At 36.9% G+C, this 22164-nt stretch overlaps 1 pseudogene across 1 annotated transcript; it reads right to left on the bottom strand.

The window, feature by feature from the left end:
* Positions 1 to 17969: 17969 nt before the first annotated feature.
* Positions 17970 to 18520, bottom strand: LOC126949324 (60S ribosomal protein L32-like; annotated as a pseudogene). Its single transcript, XR_007723659.1, has one exon. The product of XR_007723659.1 is annotated as a 60S ribosomal protein L32-like (transcript).
* Positions 18521 to 22164: the final 3644 nt, after the last annotated feature.

Below are 22164 nucleotides of genomic sequence, written 5' to 3'. Positions count from 1 at the left end.
TTTCCATTTAGGAAAATCATATGAGGGCTTTAAAGACATTTTAATACTTTTCAAAGTAAGAAATTAGAGCACCAAAAGTTTCCACTGATAGGACATTGTGAATGCACAACTAGATGTCATAGTTATAACATGAACTCATCACCTCATGTAGCTGCTGCCTAGACAAGTGACTTTCAAACATTTCTGACCGTGGCACACAGCAAAATACACATTTAACATCACAACTCAGTATGCCCATACTCACACCCTCAAACATACACACATACATGAAACAACAGTTTTAGGAAATGGTGCTTATCTTCAGTATATAAGATATACCCTGATATTTTGCTTCTGTTCTATTTCATTATGTTTTCAAATGCTGATGGTGATGCACTGAAAATGATTGCATAAACTACTAACAGACTGTGACATACTGTTTAAACCTTGGAGAAGTTGAAACTTAACAGATGTCCAAGTTCAGATTTCCTGGAAATCAGGCCCCATGGTAAGGTTTTAGTGTTTGGGGGGCTTTATCTCAGGAAAGCAAGTGTGAAAGGAAGAGTGAGTCAGGGGAAAAGGAAGATCACATATAAGATGGTGCATTACTCAGCTGGCCACAGCTTTATAAGAACAAACAGCCGATTGCTCAGTCACAAGGGAGGGACATCTCCAGTGTGGCCACATGGAACCATTACATCCTAGAAGAGTCCTTTGTAGAGGGTGGATGACGAAGGGCAAGCTATTGACTACTAGCTCCTTCTCATCTGCAGTCTCTCATTGGTTAAACTTCATCCCAGATCAACTCCTCTCCCGGCTATTTCTAGATTGCACCACTAGTACCTCTGGGCAGAGTCTCCTCCAATAAGGTGAGACTTGTGCCAAGGCTCACCTTGGAAACACCTGCCCTTGGAAACAATGTCAATGGCCAGATTTTGCCCTCAAGGGAGGCTGAGACAACCTAAGATTAGGTACTAGTCATACAGCTAGTGCTTAATACCTTAGAAATGATGCAACCTGTCACTGTTCTCTAGCTAGGAAAAGGGACAAGCATCTAAGTCACAGGAGTCATGTAGGGCTGAGCACATGTGGGGAGGCCCAAAATTAGGGCCACTATTTGGGAAAAAGCACAGATCTTGGAGTTGAACACTCCTACATTCAAATCCTCACATCTGTACTTCCCAGGTATGTGATATCTGTGTAAGCTGCTTTACTGCTTTGATGGATGATACTAACACCCCTGCAGAGCTGCTATAAAAGCTAGAGATATGCCGGGCGTGGTGGCTCACGCCTGTAATCCCAGCACTTTGGGAGGCGGAGGCAGGCAGATCACGAGGTCAGGAGATCGAGACCATCCTAGCTAACAAGGTCAAACCCCGTCTCCACTAAAACTACAAAAAATTAGCCGGGCGTGGTGGTGGGCGCCTGTAGTTCCAGCCACTTCAGAGACTGAGGCAGGATAATGACATGAACCCGGGAGGCGGAGCTTGCAGTGAGTCGAGATGGTACGACTGCACTCCAGCCTGGGTGACAGAACGACACTCCATCTCAAAAAAAAAAAAAGCTAGATAGAGGTAACATGATTTCCTCCAGAAAGGCTTTTCCCTTCCTAGATTTATTTCCAGTTTATTATAGCTTATATTTTTTATGCTAGCATTATTTTTTCCTTTCTTTTGTTAATTAATGCAATTAAATAGGCAAACTTTTATTTCTGGTATCGAAAGAGAAATTTTCAGTTTCACCATTAAGTTTTATTTCTGTAATAAGGTTTTGTTAGTTGCTTTTTTTCAAGTTAACAAGTTCTCTATTTCTAGTGTTCTGAATTTGTTTCATGAATGTATTTTGAGTTTTATGAAATGATTTTCAGCATCTATTGACATATTGCTTTTTGCTTTGATCTGTCAACATGGAGAATAATATTGACTTTCCTAATGTTTCTTAAAAACTTTGCATTCCTGCAATAAACACAACTTCAGTATAATGCATTATTCTTTTCATATATTGCTGGGTTGGCTTTGAGAATACTTTGCTGAAGATTATTTTTATCTATGCTCCTAAATAAGATTTGCCTGGAATTTTCCTTTCTTGTACTGTCCACATTTGGTTTTTTGTATCAAGGTTACAATCGCCTCATAAAATGAATGGCCAGGCACAGTGGCTGACGCTTTAATCCCAGCACTTTGAGAGGCTGAAGTGGGACGTTCAGCTGAACCCAGGAGTTCAAGACCTGCCTCAACATGGCAAAAACTCATCTCTACAAAAAATACAAAAATTAGCCAGGCACAGTGGCATGCACCTGTATTCCCAGCTACTCTGGAGGCAGAGGCAGGATCATCAATTGATCCCGGGAGGTTGAGGCTGCAGGGAGCAGTGATCGTGACACTGTACACCAGCCTGGACAACAGAATAAGACTCTGTCACAAAAAATAAATAAATAAAATAAAATGAGTTCTCTTTCACTCTAAAATGTTCCCTCTTTTACTCTATTTTGAAATTATTTCTATGACGTTGAAACTATTTGTTCTTTGAATGTTTGATTGGACAGCATGGTAAATTATCTAGGCCTGGAGTTTCCCTCTGTGGGAAGATATTTAACTACCTGTTCAATTTCTTTAATGATTATGACCTTTCATGTGTCCTATTTTTTAAAATCAATTTTTGTAACATTTTACTAGGAATTTGTCCATTTCATATAAATTTTCAAAGTAACTGGCATGAAATTATTCATACTATCATTTTATTGTCTCCTTAATAGTGGCAGTTATATTCTCTTTTATATTCCTCATATTATTTACTTGGGATAGCTCTTTTTTTCGTGATCAAAGATTTGTCAAATTTATTAGTCATTCCAAACAACCAACTTTTGTTTTTGTTCATCCTTTCTACTCTATGCTTATTTTCCATTACATTAATTTCTGCCCATATCTTCATTATTTCCTTTCTCCCAGATTCTCTGTGTTTACCTCAGTTTTCTTTTCCTATCCTCTTAAGATGGCTGTATCAGTCATTAATTTTCATCTTTGTTTTTGTTTTAATATAATAATTAGAAGCTAGAATTCTAATTGCTGCTTTATCTGCATCTTATAAGTTTTAATGGTAGTATTTTCACCATCATTCCATTCTAAATATTTTCTGGTTTTACTATGATTATTTTCTTTGACTTGTGGTTTATGTAGAAATGTATTTCTTAATTTCCCAATACATGAAGTTTTATTGGTTATCTGTTGGCTATTGATTTCTAGCTGAACTGAATTGTGTTCAAAGAATGACAGGTAACTTTGGAAATTATTGAGACTCACTATATGGTCAATTTTTGCAAATGTCCCTTGTGTTCTTGTACAGAATTTGTATTCTGCATTGTGTGAGTACAATGTTAAACATGTGTAATAGGATATAGTTGGTAAACTGTATTGTTTAAATCTTTATTTTTCTTACTGATTCCTTATCTGCTCCATCACTTGTCTTCTGATAGATATCTTAAGACCTTCTTTATAATTGAGAATTTATTTATCTTTAATTTCTGTCAATTTTTGTTTCATTAATTTTGAGATATGCTATTAGGTTCTATTTATCTTGCCTTTTCCTGATTTCTTTTTTCTCATTTCTTGCCTTTTTAAATAAACTTGGTTATTTTTTATCACCTTTTTTCCTCTACTAGGTTCAAAGACATGTACCATTTTACTATTTAATGGTCTTCCTAGAAATTATAACATGCATACCATAAAAATATCTTCATTTCTTTATTGAACAACACAATTTTAACTTTATTCATTCCCTTCCCAATTTAAGTGCTGTTATTTTCCAGTATTTTAGTTCTGCCTTTTATTTCAGTATTTTAGTTTTGACCTATTCCTCATGCCTCTTTTTCTTTCTTTCTTTCTTTCTTTCTTTCTTTCTTTCTTTCTTTCTTTCTTTCTTTCTTTCTTTCTTTCTTTTTCTCTCTCTCTCTCTCTCTCTCTCTCTCTCTCTCTCTTTCTTTCTTTCTTTCTTTCTTTCTTTCTTTCTTTCTTTCTTTCTTTCTTTCTTTCTTTCTTTCTTTCTTTCTTTCTTTTCTTCATTTTTTTGAGACAGAGTCTCTCTCTATTGTCCAGGCTGAAGTGCAACAGTGTCATCTCGGCTTACTGCAACCTCTGCCTCCAGGGTTCAAGCAATTCTCATACCTCAGCCTCCTGAGTAGCTGGGATTACAGATGCACACCACCATGCCCAGCTAATTCTTGTATTTTTCGTAGAGACAGGGTTTCATCATGTTGCCCAGGCTGGTCTTGAACTCCTGATCTCAGGTGATTCACCTGCCTTGGCCTCCCAAAGTGCCATCTTTATTTAAATTTACCATTATATTTGCTCAGCATTTCTTAATACATCTCAGATTTCCCATCTAGGATCATTTAAATCCTTCTTGAAATATATTCTTTAGAAATATATCCTTTGATATAAAATCAATGTACAAAAATCAATAGCATTTCTATATAACAACAACATCCAAGCTGAGAGCCATATCAAGAATGCAATCCCATTCACAATAGCCACACAGAAAAATAAAACAAAATACTTTGGAATACAGCTAACGAGGGAGGTGAAAGATCTCTACAATGAGAAGTACAAAACACTGCTGAAAGAAATCAAAGATGATACAAACAAATGGAAAAACATTCCATGCTCATGGACAGGAAAATTCAAAGTCATTAAAATGGCCTTACTGCTCAAAGCAATTGACCATTTCAATGCTGTTCTATCAAACTACCAATGACATTTTTTACACAAGTAGAAAAAAGAAAACACTATTGTAAAATTCATATGGAACTTAAAAAGCGCCAGAATATCCAAAGTCATCCTAAACAAAAAGAACAAAGCTGGAGGCATCACACTACTCAACTTCAAACTATACTACAAGGCTACAATAACCAAAACAACATAGTTAAGGTACAAAAACAGACATGTAGACCAATGAAACAAGTTAGATACATCATATATAAAGGCACCCACCTACAATAATCTAATCTTTGACAAAATCAACAAAACAAGCAATGGGAAAAAGAACCCCTTATTCAATAAATGGTGCTGGGATAACTGGTTAGGTTAGCCAGATGCAAAAGATTGAAACTGGACCCCTTCCTTTCAGCATATACAAAAACAAACTCAAAATGCATTAAAGACTTAAAAATAAAACCTCGAACTACAAAAAACTATAAGACAAACCTAGGAAATGCCATTCTGGATGTCAGCCTTGGGAAAGATTTTACAACAAAGCTCCAAAGTCAATTGCAACAAAAAAAATTGACAAATGAGACCTAATTAAACTAAAGAGCTTCTGCACAGCAAAAGAAACTATTGACGGAGTATACAGACAACCTACAGAATGGGAGAAAATATCTGCAAACTATGCATCCAACATAGGTCTCATATCCAGAATCTATTAATACAAGAAACTTAAATTAACAAGCAAAAAATTAACAACTGCACTAAAAATGGACAAAGGACATGAACAGACACTTCTTAAAAAAAAAAAGGCATACCTGTGGTCAACCAGTATATGAAAAAATGCTCAGCATCACTAATGATTAAAGAAATGCAAATCAAAACCACAATGAGCTATCATCTCACACCAGTCTGAATAGCTATTACTAAAAGGACTAAAAATAACAGATGTTGATGAGGTTGTGGAGAAAAGGGAATGCTTATACATTTTTTGTGGAAATGTAAATTCGTTCAGCCTCTGTGGAAAGCAGTTTGGAGATTTTTCAAATAACTTATTAATAAAACAAAACTACCATTGACTCAGCAACCCTCATTACTGGGTACATACCAAAGGAAAATAAATTATTCTACCATAAAAACACATGCATACATATGTTCATAGAAGCACTATTCATAATTAGGAAAGGCATAGAATCAACATAGATGCTCATCAATGGTTGACTGATAAAGAAAATGTGGTACATATACAGCATGAAATACTATGCAGCCATAAAAAAAGCAAAAGATCATGTCCTTCACAGCAGCATGGATGAAGCTGGAGGCCATTTTCCTAAGTGAATTAATACAGGAACAGAAAACCAAACACCACATCTTATCATTATAAGTGGGAGCTAAACACTGAGAACACATGGACACAAAGAAGGGAATGTTGGACACTGGGGCCTACTTGAGAATGGAGAGTGAGGATGGAAAAGTAACTATCCTAGTACTATGCTTATTACCTGGGGGACAAAATAATCTGTACACCAAATCTCAGCAACATGCAGTTTACCCAGGTAACAAACCTACACATGTACCCACTGAACCTAAAACAAAGTTGGAAGGCAGGGGGAAAATATAATACTATGATGTAAATTTAAAAATAAAAAATAAAAAGAAAGATATCCTTTAGAAAGTACTTTAATGATGATCTTTGGGTAGTCAGTTGAGTTTCAGTTTATGTTTGCCTGAAAATGTTGTCGTTTTGCCTTTGATTTATAGATAGCTTCACTCGGTTAAAACTTCATAATCAGCAATTATTGTCTCTTACCATACGGAATATACTATTTCTCTTCTTCTGGCTTTCATTGTTGCTGCAAGAGACCAGCTGTCAACCATTTCTCTGTAGGTGATCAGTTTATTCCTTCTGATTGCTTTAAAGATATTTTCTTTGTCTTTGGTGTTTTGTAGCTTACTCATGTATTTTGGTAAGGATTTCTTTTTTAATGTCTGCTCTGGATTTATTGGAATTTATGTATCTGAGGATTTATGTCTTTCAATAATTTGGGGAAATCCTCAGCCATCATCTCTTTGGATATTACCTTTTCCCATTCTCTTCATTATTTTTTAATGAAACTCAAATTATACTTACATTAGATATCTCACCCTCTCCTGTGTGACTTTTAAGCTCTTTCATATTTTCCAAATATTTATCTCTCTTAGTGGAGGATGTGGAATTTATATTTCACCCTCCCTGTTGTTCACTCTCACCATTGAAGGGAGAGTGTTTTTGTCCCAGTGTCCCATGGTCTCTGTTTCTTGTCTCATAACTCTGTGAGGAAATTGAATCTGAAGGCTACTATGTTCAGTAAATGTCCTCTGGATAAAGTAAAATTTAGCAGTAGTTTAGCTGTCTGGACTTCTGTTTTATCGACCCAGATTTTAGCCAGATAGTTATCTACCTTATTGCCTGCTCATTAATCCTTTTAAGCACTATTAGATAGCATTTTTTAATGGTTTTCACTGGGAAAGTTTATCTGAGTATCTGTCCCACCATATTATCAGAAATAGAAGGTGATATTATTTATATAAATTATCAGGCATGGGTTAGGCATTTAATAAACTGTAGCTATTATTATTATTATTGTTTATTCTCCTAGCCTAACCAGCTTCTGTCTGTTATCTTCTTTCCCTCATGAAAATGTCATACATGGAAAAAAATGATAAGTTTTTTAATCAACAAGGGAATAATTGTTCATTTGTTTTTCTATTAGTAGAATGCCAAGAATAAGTTCTGAATTCTAATAATTCAAACCAGAAAAGTAAAAAGCATGGTCATACATGTGTTCCAAGGCTCTGTAATAATAATATGGAAAAGACAAACAGCTCCTTTTTTTAGAAGACAATAACTTTGATCACGCAAAACACAGTGAATAGTTGGAAAAAAAAAACAAAAACAAGAAAGCACTCACACACACATTAAATTATACAGCAAACTTTGTCGGAAAAAAAAGAAAAGGAAAGACCTATTTTTCCACATGAATCATAAATATCAGCTGATTAATATAAAATAAAATGTTTTCATGGCTACATGGCCATATCTGATGAAACTGCAGTGTCTGATGAGTGTTGCTGCTTCTGTCTGCAGGAACAGGAAAGAAGTAAAACACTGTAATTTCAGAATTTATAAACCAGACAGGGTTGCTGTTAGGATACTGACCATGAAAGCTGTCATAATCCTAAATCATAAAAGTGAGTATGAACACGTCTAAATGCCAATATCTCTTTACTATTATCTCTTGCCAGGTTTGTACTGACAGAACTAATTAAAGGAAAAGTGATACTCACCACATTCATCTCATTGGTAAAATATCAACCACATAACTAGCTTTTGAACTGTCAAGATTATGGCAACATTTAACACTTCTCAGGGGAAGATATCAAATAGAGTCCCAGATTGTTGCTCAATGCTGTTGCCTCCTTTCAGATGTGAAGACATGATTCTGAGGACAGCAGCAAGAACTTCAAGAACAGCACATCTGTAGAACAGAGTCAATCATGATAGAATATTTTATTTATTTGTTTAGTTAGCCCAGATATTTTCTATGGATCAAAGTTACTGGAACTCTAAATTCTCACATCTCAGAAATGCAAAGTATTCATTAGCTATCCTACAGAAGGATATCACAATTTAAGAGTATGTGGATATTTCCTGTTAGGTATCAGAATCATAAGGAAAGTAAATGTGGGGTCACATAAGATGCATCCCCATTCCTGAGTAAGAGATAAGCAGTAAAATAGGGGGAAGTAAGCCAGTAAGGAGGCAGTATGGAGGTAGTGGAAAGTGTAGAGGACAAGTTGTTTGCAAATCTCAAACAAGCCCTGGGAGAGGAACTAATAACTGGGACTGGCAGGGATCGAAGGAGTGAGGGGGACAGAATTCAGACATCTGGCTGGTGTATAGAGGAAATTTACCCTGGAGTATCAACATGCAAAGGGAGGGCCAGCGCACCCTGCACAACCTGGAACCATGACAAGGGACAAATACTGGTAACTAGATTGGACACTGATGGTAGTCACCAAGGAGAAAACGCTAACTAAGCCTAATCACACTAAATTTTTGAGATGCGAGTATAATTGCTGAATTTGCTGATTCCTGAATCTGCTCCAGGCATTAAGACTTAAATGTGCTGATGGTTGAGGCCACTTAAACCATAAGCCATAAATAATCACAATTGATCTTAGTAATGAATCAAAATATGAATCATTGTGAAGACCACGCAGATGTGTATTTTAAAGAGAAAGAAGTAAACTTAAGCATTTAAAGAAGTTTTTCCTTCTTCACATATAAGTTGAAGACCAGAGCAGAAAACATTCCCTAAAGCATAACTTCCAAACCACACCAAAGTCTTTGGCTCTTGACTCCCCAGTACCATGTGCTGTTGAATCAACAGTATTGTAAAACCATTCAGTTTAGTGGGACAAATAGAAGTTGAGCTCCTATTATGCGCCAGGAAGGTGTCAGGAGACAGAGAGATAAAAAAGACATTGTCCTTGCCACTGTACCCAGCATTCTCTTTTCTTCCAAGTATTCTTTATAAAAAGGCCATAAAGCCTTTGGAAAGAACTTTGTGTAATTATTTTTGGTATTTACTTAGTGTTTGTGTCCACGTGGCTCTAGACATTGGACATGATGCAGGGGCTCCATAAACTTTACTAAATGGAAAAATACCACTTATTTGACTTATGCGTTAGTTTTCTCTTGCTGCCATAACAAATAAACACAAAGTTAATGACTTAAACAACACCCACTTATTATCTCACAGTTTTGTGCGTCCAAAGTCCAGGTACAGCCTGCCTTAACTGGGTCTTCTACTTGGGGAATCATAAGGAATTAATCAAGATGTTGGCTGGGATGGGCTATTATCTGGATGCTCTGGGGAAGATTCTGCTTCTGAGTAATATTCAGTTCTCTGTGGTTATAGAACTAAGGCCTCCATTTCCTTCACACATGACCCCTTCGTCAAGCCAACAATAGTACCTTAATTCCCTGACTTCCCCTTCTGTTACTAGCCCAATAAATACCTCAGCTTTTCAGTGCTTATGTTATTAGATTAGACCTGCCCAGATAATCCAGGATGATCTCTCTATTTTAAGGTCAGTTGATAAGTGACCCCAATTATACCTGCAAAGTTCCTTGTGCCATTTAACATAACGTATTCATAGGAGTAACACAAGGGAACCACATTTCTGCCTACCACAGCCCATTTAATTGCAAGTGATATGAAACTGCCCTAAGTGGTTTACACCAAAAGGGAGTCAAAAGAGAATGTATTAGGTAAATGGGAAGTAAAGGAGCGATGCACCTTTACTATGAATACAGTCATGCCTGAAGACGTTTTCAGATCTCGGTCTCTGACTCTCTTTTTAATCTTTCATCTCTGCTCCCCTCTATGTGGTCTTATTCTCCCCAAGGGCAGACTAATTTTCTTTAGTTCCAATTTTATTTATTTCCAGATTAGTGACCCACCAAAAAAAAAAAAAAAAAAAGAAAGAAAGAAAGAAAAAAAAAAAGGCTTTTCTCTTGCGATGTCTAATCAGAGCCCCGCTGCCTGGACTTTGAATTTAAGTAGTGTTCCAGTGATGGGTAAATGGTTGTTACTCATTCATTCCAATACCATGATAACTCATTCTTGATACTGAGAACTCTGGTCCATGGTCACAACCCCACTAGGGCCATATGGAGTGGAAAAGAAGGTTGTGTTGGGAAAGGCAGGAAAAAAATAAACATGATAGTCTACTTCACTAGTAGTTATTTTCGAGAGTCTCAAATTTCTGACTAGTTTGTGTAATCTGAGAGCCAGGGCCACGTGCTAGTCACCTTTGTATATTCCATAGCATATGGCATAAGGCTTTGCACAAAGCAGAAGCTCAATAAATATAAATGGATCAATTGCACAGAGGTAAATTTCCCAAAGTGTTTACTATCTATCAAAAGGCAACAAGGAAACAGACAAACTGAAAAAAATAGCGTTTTTACTACATATTTCATGTTAATTACAGCTACCTTTACATAGTAAATTCCAGTTTACATAGCATGTCTACATATAAAGACAGCTATAATACAAGTTGGATTTTAACAACAGCCCCATTTTACAGATGAGCCTGAGTGAGGTAGAGACTTGCTCAAAATAGTCAAAGTAGTAAGTATTGAACAAGAACATCTGATTCTTATTTTCTATTTTTTCTGCGACTAAATATTAGCCAGGGAGTCACACCCCACCCTCAACTTGGCCTCGTGTTCCTTGTGCTGGGTGTTCTTGGCACCTGAGACGAAGGAGAGTGACTGGACTGTGGTGATGAGAAAGTGTGCTCTGTGAACTGCCAGTCATTTCAAAAGAGAGGTTAATGGCGGCATGAAGTAAGACCACAAGGGGTGCCTAACTTAGACCTGCAAAAGACAGCCAGCTAGGGGTATATGAAGAAATAAGAAAGACCCTACCCTATTCAGAGCTCTCAGAGGCTTTATTATTATTTTCCTCTAATTCCTGGCATCTATTGTTTCAGCTACTGAGCACTTTCATTTCTCTCCCAAAAAGAAGGCAAAGCCAATCCAATTTATCTTCAATAATGTAGCTTTGCTCGTATCCTTTAAACATAATTAATTAGGGTGGTGTGTGACCACTTCCGGACCAAGAGCCAAAACTTTTCCTGTAGCCATTAAGAAAACATCTCCCACCCAAAGAGAAAGCCCTCCTTGCTCGTTCTCAACGCCAAAAAGCAGAGAGTGAGAACAGGTCATCTGTCTCAAATCTATAGGTATCATCTGGGCCCTATGTCTGGTGTCTGAGGTCCAAGAAAACACAGAATCCCATTTGAGTAGCTCTCAAAAAAATCTTTTGCAAATCTGTTTGAAATTGTCTGCTGGCTAGAGCTTTCACGTTCACACTGATGGTGTCTGATTTTCCATTTTTTCCTTTAATAATGTGTTTCTACCTGGGACTATTGATTTCAAACTATTTTACTTCAGGAATGTTAGACTTCATACTGGCCAGAAAAACAGGAGAACCCTCCCTTGGATCATCTTCCCTGCCTGTCCATCCCCCACTAACAGGAGTCCCTGTGGTCTTTCCTGTCAATGTCCTCAACTTCAGAAGATTCTTCCAAGCAGAATCCAACACAAACAGAAGATGAAAATCATCTGCCCTGTTACATTTGTCCTTTACTCAAGAATTTCAAAGCACCTCTCCAAGAACCAAAAAATAAAATATCTCTCCATAAACAATGTTTTGGTGGCCAGTATTGTTACAGTCAAAAAGATCTCAGTCCCATATTCACCAATGGTCTGATTCAAGAGTCAGAGAGGTTAAGGGACACACCCCAAATCATGCAGGGGTTCAGCAGTCAGAGGTGGAGCTTCTTGTCCACACTCTCTCCCTAGGTCTTAGCATGGTTGTTTTCAAATACCATTTTCTTTGAAAGAACTTGTGAGTTTTTCTTAAATTAAACCAATTATCTTGGTGCTAGATCCCAAATATTTTATCACCCTTTTTGTCTTTCATGTTCCCTAGTTAAAAGGTCATTATTTTTTAACATCTAATGCTTATTAATTTCATGGCCACAAAGTGTGGAGTTGAAAAAAAGAGGTCCTAATAGGAAAGGAAGGCATACCCAAAAGTACAATAATTCAGAGAAAGGGTGTATTTCTGAGGGATGTGTGAGTTTGGGGGAACCACAAAGGCTAGTTCAGTAACCAAGAAAGAGTGACAGCTGTTTTAACCACCAGTTGAAAGAGAGAGAGGAGGAAGCAATTAGCAGAATCCAGAATGAGTGAGAGTTGGTTGGAGTCCACTATCTTGAGAAGAATCATGACATTTGGTAAAGTGACACAGCCAGTGTCACAAGGAAGGGACCAAGGGATACTACATCCTTGACCTCACTGTCTTTCCCTGCCACAGGCTCCTGCAAGATCTTTCCATTGTCCAAATCCTGAAGAAAACCTCAGGACATGGAGAGCCCAGTTGATGTAGTCCACACAGGAAAGCCTTTCAGAACCAATAATTTTTGTGAGTTCTTGCAACTCTTAGAAACGATAATAACAAAAACCATGTATAGTATTTATCATATGTACTAGTCACTAGCACTTTATTTCTTTGATATCGCTACCACCACCCTCTCTGGTGGATATTTTCTCTGTCTTACAGATGTGGAAACTGAGGTTCAAAGACTTCCAATAATTTGCCCAATGTCATCACATGGCTAGTAAGTGCCATATCCCGGTTTAAAACTCCATTCTGTCTACCATCAAAGCTAGTGTGCTCCTAGTATGCCCCACTGCAAACAAAGTGCCCATGATCATGCTTAGTACATAACAAGGTTTAGAAAATACTAGCTAGGCAGGTAATACTATTAATAATAATAAGAAAAGACCTGTCTCTTACTATCACTGCATGCTATTTGCTGTGATAAGCCCTTTATATACATTATCTCAGTTAATCTTCACAGCCATGAGTAGATGTTTCCAAAAGAAAGCTCCCCTTGTTGCTAGAGAAAAGCACAAAATTTGACCAAAGACTACATGTTAGCCATGAGAATATGCCTCTTGGATCTCCCTCTGCAGGGCGGGTTATTGACAACAACTGGAGAGGTGGCATTCTCAAATCTCATCAATGCCTTTGCTCCTAGGTCCCACTTTCCACCAGCTACTCCCAGGCCAGTGATTAAGTGCAACAGGGACACTAAATCAGGCCTTTTCCTGGGAAATGCAAGATTCCTTTGATAGGCAACTTTGGCCCAAGGACTCTTCCGCGGGGAGGTCAACCTTTTCTTAGAACTGTACTTCAGTCAAACATGTTTCCACCTAAATTTTCCTCCTTCCTTCTCTCCTTCATTTGCTGTCAGACCTGTGTTTACAAACTGATGTCTCTCCCAGTTCCTTCCCTGTTTTTGCTCTCAGGCATTTTCCCCAGAAATTTCCCCTAAAATATTCTTGCAAATTTAATTTTGTCTTGGTGCCTGTGCCTGCTTCTTGGCAGACCCCACTAACAGAGATCCTAGCAGTCTCACTGAATTGTAATCTTAAATGTAGTACTATCGACAATTACTGAGTATCTATTATTTATTAAGTTGCTATAAAAAAAGAAACCAAATAAGAACTGAAATTCAAGTCACTTACAATCTAGCAACAAGTTGTGTATGTACAAAGATACACTGTTAGCTGGTTACCTGGTGTTCTAGAAGGAGAGACCACACTGGGAGGTCAGACTGTATCCTTTCACATTTTATGCTATTATCAGTGGGAATTCCATGTATGTTCCCTGGCAATGCATTTCTTTGAAAATTTGGTTCTGAATTCAATATCAAACTGTGGTTTTTTTTTTTTAATCCTAAGTAGAAATGGCTTGGCAGGATGAAAAAAAAATGAACCAGCTGTCTTTGTCCAACTGTTTAAAATATGTTTTTTCCAAGCATCCCATTCTTTCCACTGTTTTTTTTTTTTTTCCCAACAGAGACCCCCCTCCTTTTCACAAAATATGTTTGCACTCAGAAAGTCTTCCTTTCCTCTGAGGCAGATGAAGTTAGCAACCAAGCCACTGGTCTAAAGCATTCTTTTAATTTATATAATAGACTACTATGGTATGCCCCCCTACCCCATTCCACTTCCCAAAAAGAAGGGTCTCCTAAAATTTTCTTATGTAGATATTTGACCAGCTTTATTTTCTTTCTTCATAATAAATTTTGAGGTATATGTGAAATATATAAAAAGACAGAGACACATAGAAATAATTCTAGTTATTTTTGTTGTCAAGTTTGAAACATATCTTGTACAAGTTAAAGAATGAAGAAATGAAAGACAATTCCAATTTTCTACCATTTTCTCACTTAAGGCAGTTATGGACTTTTGTTAAGCCATGAAGCCCTTAAAAAAAAACAACAACAATGATTTTTTTAACAAGCATGGGATGTATAGCAAATAATCACTCAGGAGATAGCATAGTAAGTATAGAAATAGATCATGAAATCCAGTTATGCTAAGTTAGTTTACTGAGTGATTCAAGTGATTTATCACCTTTGGTGTGTTGGTGTGTTATTGAAAAAAATCATAATAATAACCTTATCAAACTATCACCTGAAGGAAACAGGGAGCCTCCAAAGCTTTCAGATGTTTTCCCAACTAGCAGGAGGCCCCTGCTTGCTGAAAACAGTCTATGCTTTTTGTTTTCTGGGGTTTTCTTGTTTTTTTGTCTGTTGGTTTGTTTGTTTGTTTAGAGATAGGGTTTTGCCATGTTGCACAGGCAGATCTCAAACTCCTGGACTCCTGGGCTCAAGTTATCCACCCATCTCAGCCTCCCAAAGTCTTGGGATTACAGGCATGAGCCACCATGTCTGGTCTTAGTCCATACAATTTAAGCAAGAGGTTAATGGAGAAAGTCTCTGCTTTTCTAAGGGTCTCTAAATGTTGTGGCCAGATGTCTTCAGTTATTATACTTATGTCATCTCACTGACTCTGAGAATCCCAGCATGTATTCTGACAAGAACTCAGTAAAACATCAATTCCAAGTCATCTCCTCCCCAAGCTTGACTTAACGGCATCCTCCATCAACTGCCTGGCAGAAATCCCCACCAGAAATCATTCAGGACACTAAAGCAGCTGAGGGGCAGAATCCTCTCTACCTTACATTCAGACACTCACAAATAATTGCTCTTATTTGAAAATAACTCTTAACAAAAAGTAGAAGAAAAATAAGAAGGTATCCAAGACTCAATAAAATGAGTGAAATAGCTATTTCTAGTCAATTTTATATAAACTTTATTAGGGTTCCAGAAGAGTCTCTCCTTTTTACAGAGTCATGTGTCCCTTCTCTGTAACTTTAAAATTTTCACTGTCTTGGTATAAAAATTAACTAAATTTATTTTAAATGTGCTGTTCTTATCTTCCTTTAATGTAGCTCCTTGGATATTGATGCAAAAATTCTTAACAAAGTACTAGCAAACCACATTCAACAATTCATTAGAAAGAACATTTATCATGACTAAGTAGGATTTATCCCTGGACTGCAAGGATGACTCAACATATGCAAATCCATCATTGTGATACATCACATCGACAAAATAAAGGATAAAAAAACCGTATGATCGTTTCAATTGATGCTGAAAAAGCATTTGACATTATAAAATTCAACATCTCTTCAGGATAAACACCCTCAGAAAATTGGAGATAGAAGGAACGTATCTCAACATAATAAATGTCATATATGATAGATCCACAGCTAGTAGCATACTGAGTAGGGAAAAACTGAAAGCCTTTCCTCTAAGATTTGGAACTTGACAAGGGTGCACACTTTCACCACTGTTATTCAACATAGTACTGGAAGTCCCAGCTAGAGCAATCAGACAAGTGAGAGATATAAAGGGCATCCAATTTGGAAAGGAAAAAGTCAAATTACCCTTGTTTGCCAATGATATGATCTTATATTTGGAAAAACCTAAAGACTTCACAAGAAAACTTTTAGAACTGATAAACATTCTCAATAGAATTGCAAGATGCAAAATCAGAATACAAAAATCAGTAGCATTTCTATATGCCAACAGTGAACAATGTGAAAAGGCAACACTTGTACGCTGTTGGTTAGAATGTAACTTAGTACAACCATTACAGAGAACAGTTTGGAGTTTCCTTAAAAAAACTAAAAACTGAGCTACCATATGATTCAGCAATTCCGCTGTTGGGTATATGCCCAAAAGATAGGAAATCAGCATATTGAAGAGATATCTGCACCCCCTATGTTTGTTGCAGCACTGTTTACAATAGCTAAGATTTGGAACCAACCTAAGTGTCCATCAACCAGATTAACAGATAAAGAAAATGTGCCACATATGCACAATGGAGTACTATTCAGCCATAAGAAAAGAATGAAATCCAGTCATTTGCAACAACATGGATGGAACTGGAGATTATTAGGTTAAGTGAAATAAGCCAGGCACAGAAAGACAAATATTGCATGTTCTCACTCATTTGCAGGACCTAAAAATCAAAACAATTGAACTCATGAATAAAGAGTAGAAGGATGGTTACCAGAGTCTAGGAAGGGTAGTGGGGGGCTCAGGGAAAGGTTGGGAAGGTTCATGGGTACCAAAAAAATAGAAAGAGTAAATAAATCCTACTATTTGATTGGATGATAGGGTGACTGTAGTCAATAATCACTCAATAGTACATTCTAAAATAACTTAAAAAGTATAATTGTACTGTTTGTAACTGAAAGGATAAATGCTTGAAGTTATGGATACCCCATTCTCCATGATGTGCTTATTTCACATTGCTTGCCTATATCAAAATATCTCACATACCCCATAAATATATTCACCTACTATGTACCCACAAAAATTAGAAAATTTATTTAATAGTTTAATGTAGCTCCTTGAGGGTAAGAATCAGCGTATTTCCTCACTGTACCTAAGCCACCCCTCCCAGCAACATACACAATAGGTTGCACTTAGTAGAAGACCAATAAATAGGTAATAAGAATTAGATGCCCCAGAAAAATAATCAATTACTTTCACCTTCTAGAAAACTGATTGATGACCAAAGTATTAAAACAGGAGTTCAAATATGCAAAAAGATCTTTACTATAAAAATATACAGCCATGTAAAATGAACAATCTTTGTCTTTAGATTTCTGGGACAAAAAATCTATGTGACCACAGAATTATTAACTGATTACTTTTGCTCTAAGCCATTTTGAGTCATTTTTTATTTCTTCCTCTTTTGTGGCTTACTTTCTTTCATTAAGTCTTCCTGGGAAGTTTCCCTTTCAGATTGGGTCAAAAAGCTGTGGATTTCCTGGCTTCTGTGAGACAAACAACTGGAGGAAAATGTTAATTTACCGGGAAGGGTGGCGATAAGAGTTCTTTGAGGAATAGTTGAGCTTCAAGAGACATTCCCCAAGATTATGTGGAATGGCCTTTCGAGGTGGTTAAGTCGGAACTGTCATTGGAAGAACTCGAGATTATAGTCGTAAGGTTAAATCATTCCAAATCTGAGGCAGAACTGATCAAGATTTAAGGAACCATCTGGGAAGCAATTCTCATTCCACAAACAGCATTTGCCTGTTTCGTTTCATGCCAGAATATTTGGAGAGGAGTGACAGGTGAGTCAGGACAGGAAGAGGGAAGGTGTTTAAGGAAATCTTTCTATGCTGACTGCTTTTCTCTTCCTTAGATGCTATCTTGATTAAGCAACAAACCATAATCCTTATTAAAGGTAAATACAACAGGGGCTACTTTTGCCTGGGAATTGCACTCTATAACTTTTTTTTTTTTTTTTTTTTTTTTTTTTTTTTTTGCAGTTTTTACATTTATTTAAACAGAAAACGTGCACATGAGCTGTCTACTCATTTTCTTCACTGCGCAGCCTGGCATTGGGGTTGGTGACTCTGATGGCCAGCTGGGCGGCTCTTTCCACGCTGGCTTTGCGGTTCTTGGAAGAAACATTGTGAGCAATCTCGGCACAGTAAGATTTGTTGCACATCAGCAGCACTTCCAACTCCTTGACGTTGTGGACCAGGAACTTTCGGAAGCCACTGGGCAGCATGTGCTTTGTTTTTTTGTTGCTCCCATAACCAATGTTGGGCATCAAGATCTGGCCCTTGAATCTTCTACGAACCCTGTTGTCAATGCCTCTTCCGCCAGTTACGCTTAATTTTGACATATCGGTCTGACTGGTGCCAGATGAACTTCTTGGTTCTTTTTTTGACGATCTTGGGCTTCACAAGGGGTCTGAGGGCGGCCATGATGCCGAGGAGGAGATGGCTGCCACCTCCGTAGGCAGCGCGGAGGAAGAGAGAAGGGACCACACTCTATAACTTAAAGCTACCATGTGCTTTTCCTGGCACATCTGATGTTATTAATGACCTGGAATATTGAAAGAATTTTCAAACCCTCAGACAAAAACACAAGTAGTTACATCAATAATTAACACTAAAGAGAATTTTCGGCATCTGGATATTTCAGTAATTAAGATGGCTCAGAGCATTTCAGTCTGTTATTAAGCACAGGCTATCAAAGAAGCGCTTTCCACAATGTATAAATTTATTTCCTGTCTCATCTTACTTGCAGCCTATAGAGGCTGAGCGCTGGACTTTAGTCCTAAGAGCGGTAATTGAACCCCATCTATCACTTACTACTTTGTAACTTTGGGCAAGTTTCTCAGTCCCTCCAAACTGGAGCTCTCCCATCTATAAAACTGGAGTATTTTTATCTACCTTACTTAGACAAAAGGGTTTTTGTGAGGCTCAAAAAGGGGAAATAGATGTGAAAGCATTTTACAAATCCAAGGCACTGTGCAAGAGTTACTGAATAGGATCGCTGTTGTGGGGTGTCCTTTGATGACCCTTGCCTAAGTTCTACTAACAGTTGTGTGGTCCTCTCCTGACCATCATCCAGCACTCAGGCAGACCTTCCATTGCCCAAATCCAGCATCAGATGGAGCATGAATGAATTGAAACCAAGTCAAATCTGTGTTCACTTTGTTCCTGACAGCTCTTCTGTTGATAAATACTCCAGAGCTGTTTTCAAAAATAAAAATTGAGAGATATATCCTAATTGCATTGTCAGTTTCCTGTATTCTATTACATTACTTTTGGAGAGGTTGTATTAAATGATGTAACAAAGGTATATGTATTTCACAAGAATGTACATAAATATTAATATTCTTTGCTTAAGTTCTAGAAACTATTATGAAAAGTATTCATTTGCTCCTTAGGCCTTAGTAAAGATGTTTTATCCTTTCTACTAAATCACTTCAGATTGTGTTCCATGCCAGTGGTGTACATTATATATCCTGCAGGTCAATAGCTGGACGGCAATGGTGTTCATCCAGATTCTCATTTTTACATAAATGGCTTTAAAACACATTCTCTATATTACACCCTCATCTTATCCTAGCCCAGCAAAATACACATGATTCCATATAATGCGAATACTATTATGATGAGAAAAAGTTACTAAGGAGTCAAAATGGTGTTACGACTTACTATAAAATCCATATGCTCAGTCTGAAAATAATCCAAATAAGCACTAGAAATTGACAGTTTAATGTGGTACTGAAAAGGTCAGATCAAGAAGCAGGAAGGCTCATGAAACCAAAGCATATGCAAAAGAAATAGCCAAAAGAGTATCATGACTCCTGAAAAGATTTTTATGTAGAGGCCCAAATTTCTGGCCCTAAACTTGATATACTTCTGCTCATATCAGAGAAAAAAAATCTCCTTATTAGAAACATTGGAAAAGTAGAATAATGTAGATATTATGTGTTTACTCTGATTTAAATCAATGGAAATTTATACTTTTCTTAGACTAAATAAATGTGAATACTTAGAGTTTAAATCTGCCCACATACCAAGATGTTACATATCCATCTGCCATTTAATTCAGCTGGTCTGATGAGAATTCTTCATGTGCATTATACTTGAATATGCTTGAATATGTTTTCTACACAGTTTGCTGTTGGCTTTTTAAGAATAATGTTTTCAAGCATGGTTATAGATTTATATATTCAAATAGTGCTTTGGGGGCAAATCTCTTAAATAATTTTTGCTTAATTAAGTGTAGCTTCAAATGTGCATCTTCTAAAAAGGGTCTTGAAGAATTTGTCAAAGTCTTATAATTACTTATATTTGTGGCCCAATAAAACATCATTTCTATATTATACCCTATATGATCCCATTTCTATATTCCAGGTGGAGAAATTGAGGCAGAAATGGGGAAACCTTGATTTAGAATATTCAGTGATTGAGTCCAGCAGCAGAAATCATGTTTCAAAATTCCTTTTCCTATAATAGTTTTCTGGAGCTGCCTTAGAAGACCTTGCTGTTGGTATGACCAGAATTATGACAAACAACTTACTGCTTTTTAAGACAAGAAATTGACTGCTGGAACTCCCTCTAATTGGTATGAGTGAAATCAAAATCTAGTAGAACCAAAGAACCTTGGCTTACGCTACATGACAATTCTAACAGTAAAATTCTGAAATGCAAACATTCAGCCATTCAACAGGAAAAAAAAAAAAAGGCTTCAACATGTGTCTCAAGCCAAAACAAATCAAAATAATAATAGAATCATGAGATGCTTTCAACTTGGCCTGCATAAAGCAAATAACAAAGTTGTAGTATAAAATAATTGAGAAGAAACCCTCTTTTTGAAATTGGGCAAAGAATCCCAGGTATCATGTCCCTCCCTCTTCTAGCTTTCCCGCCAGGGCTCTAACTACCTGACCCGGTCTGAGGTGGAGGCTGCTGCCTAGTGAACAGAGCGCAGTGGGAAGTTGCCGCCACCTCCCTTTAAACGAGAATGAGTCAACAAAGTACTTAATCAGACGTTTTCCTTATTGAGAAAACACAAAACTAAAACAAAAAGGACCACAGAAATCATAGGCAGAAAATAGGATATCCCAGAATTCCTCTATCCCAGAATGAGAAGTTGGAACAAAAATAAGAAAATATTAAATTTTGAGGATTCTTTGGTTTGTGGCAACTGCTACAGATTCCTATGTTTTGATTCAGAAGTTACTTATTTCTTACAGCAACATTGGTAGCAATGTGCACTCAGCAAACGGCAATTCTTTTTAATTCCAAACTTGGGAAACTGTTTCTGCTTCAACAATTATCATATGAGGTGAGAAGTAGAAAAAGATATAAATAACAGTGCCACAGAGATTGGTTGTAAGTCAGTGAAAATAATAGCAATAGAAATAAAAATCCTAACTTTCTAGTTCAGAGACTCTTCTTCCTTTTCAGCAATGTTTGTTACCACATAAGTACAATTTTATGTTTGCCTTGTTAGTATTTTGTGACAAGTTCTTCCTCAGTTGAAGGGTAATTTTGAAAATGTTTTGAATAGAAAAGTTTCTTGAATCACTCAATAATTATTGGCAAGTTAAATATGCAAAAATAAGTTTTATACAACCCAAAGACAAATCTAACTTGAGAACCACTCAAAGAAATTGACTGTTTATGTATATACCTGCATTATATCTGTTTCAAGTGTATGATTTTTTTAAAAAGAAAGCTGTCGATAGAGATGACAGGGTCATAAACCTGATAAGCCAAAGTGGAGAAACCACATGTTACAATCCCTTCAGTAGAAAATGAGACTGGGTCGCTCAGCCTTCAACCTGACAGTTTCAAAGAGAAAAGAAATCTATTAGCAAGTTGCTGATGTCTTATAAAAAGCTTATTGCAGAATCTTGCTCCTCTATTTAAAGGCATATTCCTGTCCTTTCTCATTAACTCTAAAAGAAAAAAAAAGAAATCAGATTTGACATCCTGTAACTTGCTCCTTAAATATCAGAAGTCATATGTACACAGCAAGTTCTTTATAATTAAAAATTTTATACCTTCTTTTCTACATTCCTATACCTTAAAAATGTTTTTCAAAGTTGTGTGTGATGTGTGTATTTTTAAGAACTATCATGAGCACAGAGGAAATACAAGTAGATGCCTCTTTGTGGTGT

Source organism: Macaca thibetana, chromosome 2 (genome assembly GCF_024542745.1).
Source record: "Macaca thibetana thibetana isolate TM-01 chromosome 2, ASM2454274v1, whole genome shotgun sequence".
NCBI classification, from domain to species: Eukaryota; Metazoa; Chordata; class Mammalia; order Primates; family Cercopithecidae; genus Macaca; species Macaca thibetana.
This window is presented reverse-complemented; position numbering and strand designations above follow the sequence as displayed.